The sequence below is a fragment of the Thunnus albacares genome, chromosome 8 (genome assembly GCF_914725855.1).
Source record: "Thunnus albacares chromosome 8, fThuAlb1.1, whole genome shotgun sequence".
Classification (NCBI taxonomy): Eukaryota; Metazoa; Chordata; class Actinopteri; order Scombriformes; family Scombridae; genus Thunnus; species Thunnus albacares.
This window is the reverse complement of record NC_058113.1, coordinates 12,532,514-12,539,879: the sequence shown is the minus strand read 5'-3', so window position 1 is coordinate 12,539,879 and position 7,366 is coordinate 12,532,514. Positions and strand designations below refer to the sequence as shown.

The 7,366-nt window shown below is 37.3% G+C and overlaps 1 long non-coding RNA gene across 4 annotated transcripts; it reads right to left on the bottom strand.

Moving 5' to 3' along the window:
- Positions 1-1,558: 1,558 nt before the first annotated feature.
- LOC122987509 lies at positions 1,559-7,366 on the bottom strand. Of its 4 annotated transcripts, none has more exons than XR_006404507.1 (4): positions 7,281-7,366; positions 3,416-3,597; positions 2,760-2,851; positions 1,559-2,500 (listed from the first exon to the last, which is right to left on the bottom strand). It is a non-coding gene; the product is annotated as an uncharacterized LOC122987509 (long non-coding RNA). The 4 variants fall into 4 exon arrangements; XR_006404505.1 differs by lacking the exon at positions 7,281-7,366 and adding an exon at positions 7,023-7,126; XR_006404504.1 differs by lacking the exon at positions 7,281-7,366 and adding an exon at positions 6,688-6,781.

Genomic DNA, 7,366 nt, shown 5'->3' with positions numbered 1-7,366 from the left:
GACAAGCTCGCAAGGAGGCAGGGATCATTTCATTGGTCAACACTAAACCTGGCCATCTATTGGTTGGGGGATTTTGACATGGTTGTTGCGCAAAAAATCCAAGAGCAGAGGAGAAATCCAAGAGCAGAAGTTTCACAAGCGCGCAGAAGCAGCCTGAGTGCGAGGAGAAGAGCTGAAGCTTGAGCGCAGGAAATCTATTCAAGCAACATTATATTTGAGTGCAAGCACACAATTTGAGCAGAAACAGAGCAAATCTAAGTGCAAGCAGAGGCTATTTGAGTGTGAGCGCAGGGTTTTGAGGGACAAATTACAAAATTTGAACATGAAATCAATAAATTATGCTCTCAAATTGGTATACCACGCTCTTGAACAAAGATAGGAAAATAGCTCCATACAGATTGAGGTTTTTTTGACCAATCTGATCTCACAGAAATACGTGACATGACCACACTGTCCACTGGCACTGATGTGCTCTGGCAGCATTCTGACTTGTGTGCAGATTTCAGTAAATGTGCAATGATCCACATAACGAACTCCAGCATGCCGTTTGTTTCATGATCCTTGCACACCAGTATGATATTGGACTTGATGAGGAAAACATTTTGTAAATGAAAATAAGTCTCAGTAAAGAGATACAACACTGCTCAGTGCCAACTTGTCTCTGCTAACCAGCCGCTCTGCAGGGAAATGCATTCGCCGCCTGCATTCCGTAAACACACCATCAGTAGCTATGGACGAGACCATGTGCACTGCATTTTCATTGTTGAAGGATCCCCTTTTTAGAGCGAAAGAGGAATTTACAGCCTTTTTCTGTTTTCTTTAGTCAAAGGGCACCAATTTCAAAAATAACTGCACAATTCTACTCCACAGGTGACCTAGTCTTAAGAAATCACATTTATAGAAGTGAAGTTCCTCTTTAAAGAAAGTAAAATGTCACTTACTATGTGTAGATCTACATATCAAGTTCTGGCCCTTGGAATTAACTGTGTGTGAGTTAAAATTAACTCAATTTGAGTGTACATGTGTGACCATCGAATAGACTCAAGAGCAGAGTTAAGGTAACTCTTTTCTGGGAGTTGATTTTTTTTAACGCTTTTTAAGTGTTACAATGCAACTCTCAACTGCAGTTGATTTAATATGAACTCTTTCATAGTGTTAACAGTCAACATTTAAAGTATTTTTAATAAAACACTTATGGAATTAATATTTCAAAATACTAAAAAGGTTTTTGGTGAAAAAGACTACTCTGAATACCATGCTGTTTACTAAAGTGTCTTAATTTTATAGAACACATCCACACAATATATTCATGCTGCATGGATAGTTACTTGTGTAACAAATTACATTTGTGTCTTTACAGTGTAAACAGTGTTAACATGTAACAGCAAACATTCACATTAAAAGTCACTATAAGTGCAGCTAAACAGTATGGTGTGTGATCAAATGAAAATTACACTGAATTTTTTTTAAGGAGATTTACATATTTCAGCAAACTTGAAAAAAAAAGTCAATACCACATCCCTATGCATTGTATTGCTTCCACAACATCTCATATAAGCAAACTTGTTCATAATGCAGAAGTCTGATAAGATTACAAACCAATCAACAAACAGCAACTTCTCTGTAATGCAGGATTGTGTAACATGAGATAGACTGTATCTAATTTCCAATTACAACTCTGCCGTCAGAACTGCAAGAAAAAAATATTTTTCAATATTATTACTGAAAGCCACCATAATCCCAGAATACTGTTCAGACCTATTGAACATGTCAATGGTTCTAAAAATAATTAATTCCCTGAACATTCATCATGAGCATGTAAGAACTTTTCAGCATTTTTTATAGCTAAAATTGAAAAAATCAAAGTCAATTTGTAACTTTGTCTTTGTAATTAAAGACATATTTGTAATCAAAGACATATTTGTAACTTAAAAACCCACAGTTTTATTCCCTTATTTTTAGTTGATCTCTCTCCAGATGCTGCTGGAGACTGTCTTTCAGCCTAACTGCTCCTCATGTCATTTAGATGTTATCCTATCCAGACTCTGCAAATAGTCTACCAAATATTTGTCCAACTTTTCTTTCCATTAGCAACTGCTCACTAGCCATTGGCTATGTACAATCCTTTTTCAAGCATGCTCTTGTGGGACCTCTTCTCAAAACAAACAAAACAAAAGAAAGATCATTATGTACTCAACAATTACAGACCTACAAACTCCCACTGCAGGTCATGCACTAGGTCCTGGCGATATTGCAAGGCCATCTTCATCTTCTGAAACACACTTGCTTCATCAAGAGAGTGAACAAGAAATGATACAGCCTCCCTGCAGGCATCCTCATCAAGCTGCTGAGGCACTGTGGCTGCTGATCTTCAACAGTTTGGTCCTTGTGCTTGAAGCACTGTGCCTGCCTTGACTGGTCATTGATATTTATTCCTGGACATGGTCTTGAGGCACCATGCTAAATATCCTGTGCCTTTTTCCCCTTCCTAGAAGTGCCCCTGTTAAGTTATTTTCATCATTACAAAGGTCTATCACTCATTGATCTTACAGAAAGCGCAGTTATTGCATTGTGAATGAATAACTGTATAACAGTGTCAGTCAAATATATGATTCCTACGGTATACTTCTCTTTCTGCTTATGAGAGGGAATCCTCCTTTAGAGCAAAGCATTTTGAAAACTCATTACATTCCTTCTTAATATAAACCTCCTCAGACTGAATTGATTTAAAATGAACAATTTATCTAAGAAAAACTTACCCATACATCTCAGTCATATGGCTAGCCAATATGTTGACAAGCTGTCTCCGGGTGTGGTGCTTCAGTGAATTGCATTGAATATGACTTGTACTCTACTCACAAAGGAGAAAAAAACTTTTCAGTGTACAATTCAGTCCCCCAGGCTAAAATCATTGCAATAACAATATACCAAAACGTGTCTGTTCAGACTAAGAGTAAAAGTAATTCACTGCATCACAGGAGGGTCAAAAAACAGCAGTGCTGCAAAAGAAAAACAAGGTAGAGCAGCAAATTGGTGGCACTTTTCTTTGATAATGGGTCAGGTTAAAAGCCAAAATAAGCAATATAGTCTGGTTTCAACTACTGACTACCTGTCAATCAACTACACTGCTGGCCTTACAGAAGACAGGTGACCATTCAATGTATGTGAATGATAACCTAATTTAATAAATGTGTATGTGAAGAAAAGTTACAAAATATAGAGCTGTGCAACAGCCAAACCCTGGGTTCCTTTTTACTTCCTCACTAAATGAAGTTTCCTAACTTTCTCAATCTGGCATTCACCATTCTAAACGTAACAATACCCTGATTGGTGAAAATCTCAATTTAGTTTGACACTTTACTGATGATGATGTTATGAGTCAAAATTGTAAACGACATCTACTGCTCTCAAGTACCTCTTTTGCAGCCTCTGACTCAGAAACATCTGTGGTGGACCTGTTCATGACTTCAGAGCTGGATATATTTCTGCCTGTGGGAATGCCCTATTCTCTTCAACAGGAGAGGTCATTGTCACTTGAAGAAAGGGACATGGTATCCCTGAAGGAAGATGGTGTTGAATGATCTAAGGGAGAGAAATCTTGAAAAACAAGGAAAAATGTCATTACGAAAATATATCCAGTACAAGGGAAACCTGCTAGAAATGTGCTATTCAGAGATGATTTGTGATATGGTGATGATTTCAAATAAAATTACTGGTCAACACTTTTGACATTGCAAACTGTGTAACAACCTTATGTAACACAAGCATGGGACAATCAAAGCCAAACCTACATTTTGGCAATTGGATGCTGATCTGTCTTTTGCGCAAATAGTTTCTTTGTTATCTACTTTGTCACAGTAGTCAGACAGTCAGGGACATAAAGGGGTCTCAAATTGACAATATCTGTGCAGCAGAAAAATCCTGAGCATTGATTACTACTTTCATATGAAATGCTGTCACGTACTGTCAGGCATAAGTCAGGATTGGCCTCTATCAGTTCAAGAGGGATGTCTTCCTTCATTGCTGTGTCAGTTTCATCAAATATGTGAAGCAACCAGAAACCCAAACTTATTTTTGATTACAGAAAGACTAGCATGACACCAGATAAAGATAACAGAAGCAGGTTTTAAACTGCACATAATGAATGACTTAAATTAACCAATTTATCTCTAAAACTAATCTGAAAATGCACATTGCTTTCACTTGTTAACAGCAGTATTATGATGTTGCATTATCAACATTAGAGTGTACAAGATGAAACAGTAACTTTCATACGCAAGTTGAAAACTAAAAGCGCCACCAGCTCTTTTTCCAAAGAGAGATTTCCAAATGAAATGGCACTTACGAAGTGTGGCAACACTTTAATTTTAAGCCAAACAACCAAGGGAGGCAAGAGAATCCAGATGAGGGAATTTGAAAACTGTCTCACGAACAGCGAGAGACAGCATACAAATATTCATTTTCAGTGCTTCCCTTTATTTTGAATGTAAAAATAAACCAAAAAGGCCTGCAACAAGAAGTATACTGCCCTCTACTGACTAAAGCTGATGGTGCCAATATGAACTGTCATACAAAGGAAAGCACCACTAGTAAAATAACAATACATTATGACACACCAAACATTCCAATAAATTATGCACAGAAAAAACTAGAAATATCGCCTTGCAGTTGTATGCCTCTGCCAACCAGTTAAGTTGCAGTTTAAAACCATGTCTGTCCAGACTCATATAATATTTGTAGTAAAGACTTTGAGGGAATTTAATAAAATGTATTAAGTGTATTTTCCTTCTGTGTATTCACATACTTGGTCAATAAAGCTGATTCTGATAGAACACAAAGTTGTAGCCATGATAGTAGACAATTCTTCAGATATGGATGTTGCTGCAAAGAAGCTACAAGTTGTAAAACATGGATGCTTCACGCACATTTTCAACCCAGCAGCACAGAAGATCTATACAATCATGGTTTCAAGGTGGCACTAAGATTAGTGTCACCAATACAGTGTCTGACCAAATGTGAAATATGGTCACATTCTCCCCTTCTGTTCCTGAGTTATAGTGTTGGATAATGGCCAGAAAAGTGTTTTCGCATAACACTCTGATGTCACAATGAAGTTGACCTTTGACCTTTTGGATATAAAATGTTGTCATTTCATCATTTTATCTAATTAGACACTTGTGTGAAATTTTGTCACAATTAGTGTGGCTGAATCGTTGAGTTATGGCCAAAAATGTGTTTTGTGAGGTCACAGTGACCTTGACCTTTGACCACCAAATTCTGATCAGTTCATCCTTGTCCTGTTACACAAGATGGCTACTCATCTTCATTGATTAATTCCAAATAGGTGAAACCTGACTGTGATCTGATGTACTTCTTGGTACTATAGTATTTCACCTTCAACAACATGACATCTTACAGAAACTGCACACAGTGGAGAAAACCAGCTGTTTAACTTTCTCAGGTGCAAGGAGTTATTAATTGAATTTCAAGTCAAACTAAGTAGCCAAAAAATTACTGGCTATTTCAAGTCCTCCAAACAAAGCTATTATAATATTAATTAAGAAGGAAATGGTTAAATTCCCCAATGACCTGCACTGGCACTACTAAATAATTCTATCAGGAGGCAGAAGCTAATTTCTAGGAAACACACACTTAAGAATGAAAATCTAAAGGCTTCTTTAGTGATCAATAGAACAAGTAAGCCTACCAGAGGCTACATGCAGATTTTAGTGACCTACTGATGCTGACACTGGACTTCAGAAATACTTAAAAAAAATGTTATTGGTCTTTGAGGGAGTCTTGACACATTATGTAACTGAGCAGGTTTTCTTACCCCTGGGCCTGGAAATTTATCAGCTTGCTAGATATCAAGATTAACTAATTCTAGATCTGGCCTCGAACACTAGCTATGTTTGACCTCACCACCATGAGTTCCAAGTTATTTTTGGTGCCAGTCTGCCAGCGGATAAAAAAAAGTCATCGTGACCAGTGGTGTACCAGTGTAGTGCCAGACAAAGCTATCTAAAGATAGGTTAATAAACAGCTAAATATCCTTACAAAATCTCAACTTCAGTCACTCAAATGACAAAGAAACAAACTACTACAACAAACAACTAATTTTAAAAAATGTGGCCTTTAACTATATTAACCGACTGACTTTACACTCTCCCCTGGCTTCGTTCTTCTCCTTCCAAAAACTTGGTCACAGTTAAAATAATCTGCGGATGTTGGATAGCTAACAGCTAGCTATGTCCTCTTAACCTAGCGCCAGTGTTTCCCTAAAATGTTAGCCTAATCCACCGTTAGGTGAAAAAAGTGATAAGTGAAGTGAAGTGTTAATTTAGGTAACTTAAGTGTTAAAATAACAAGTCACTAACATTACATCTCCAGGTAGCAAAACCATTTAATTTTGGGCTTCACAATTACATTGAAACACACTATACTTAGTTAAGCTGTACATTTGATCTTCTACCAGAGAAAAATGTGCCCCTTAATTGACTACCATTAACTGCTTGTTAGCTAGCTAGCATGTTAAGCTAAATTAGCATTAGCTAGTATCCACCAGCTTCAATGACACATATCAATTGCATCACACCCCACTTGATGTTAACACATAATTTTATATGATGATTAATGTATAAGGTAATGTATATATATGATGTATAAGTCAATATATTTGGTTCTTACTTTTTTAAATAGTATATTCCGGACACTGGGTTTTCTCTACCGTCACTGTGAGTTCAAGAAAAAGTGTGTCAAAACTGGATGTGTAATTAACTCAGTCAGGAGTGCATGCACTCAACTTAGGCCTACTTAAAGAACACTGCCAACAGAGCCACGTCAGCACTGTAAGTGCTCAAAAAACATCAAAATCAATACCCATCAACTTAAAATAATTTTCACTGGAAATTTAACAGTGAACAGCACGAAAAAAATGCCCCCAGTGTGTAAAGGCCTTAACTCGATTTTTGAAGAACCTGTCATTATGGCCATCTAATGCATTGTCAACAAAGTGGAGGTACCTCATGATGTCCTCGAATCTGTTGACAGGCATTGCATCTGCTATTGCATTTTGATGAAGCCCTGGATTGGATGACCAGTGCATGCAGTTTCTTTGGTATTTGATGTATGACATCATCAGGTTGATTCCCAGAAAGACTTTTTTGTAAGGCCAAGGTTGTCTTTCCCATTTTAAAATGCATACAGGTTTGTTTGGAAGACAATTTCATCTTTAAGTTTGTCAGGAAAGAGATTTGAGAAGATCTCAATAGGCTTCTCACCCTGCACATGAAGCTTGTAACTTCCCTGAAATGTGGCTGGGACCCCCTCAAACTCACTGTCCTTACACTTCCAGGTTCTCCTTTTT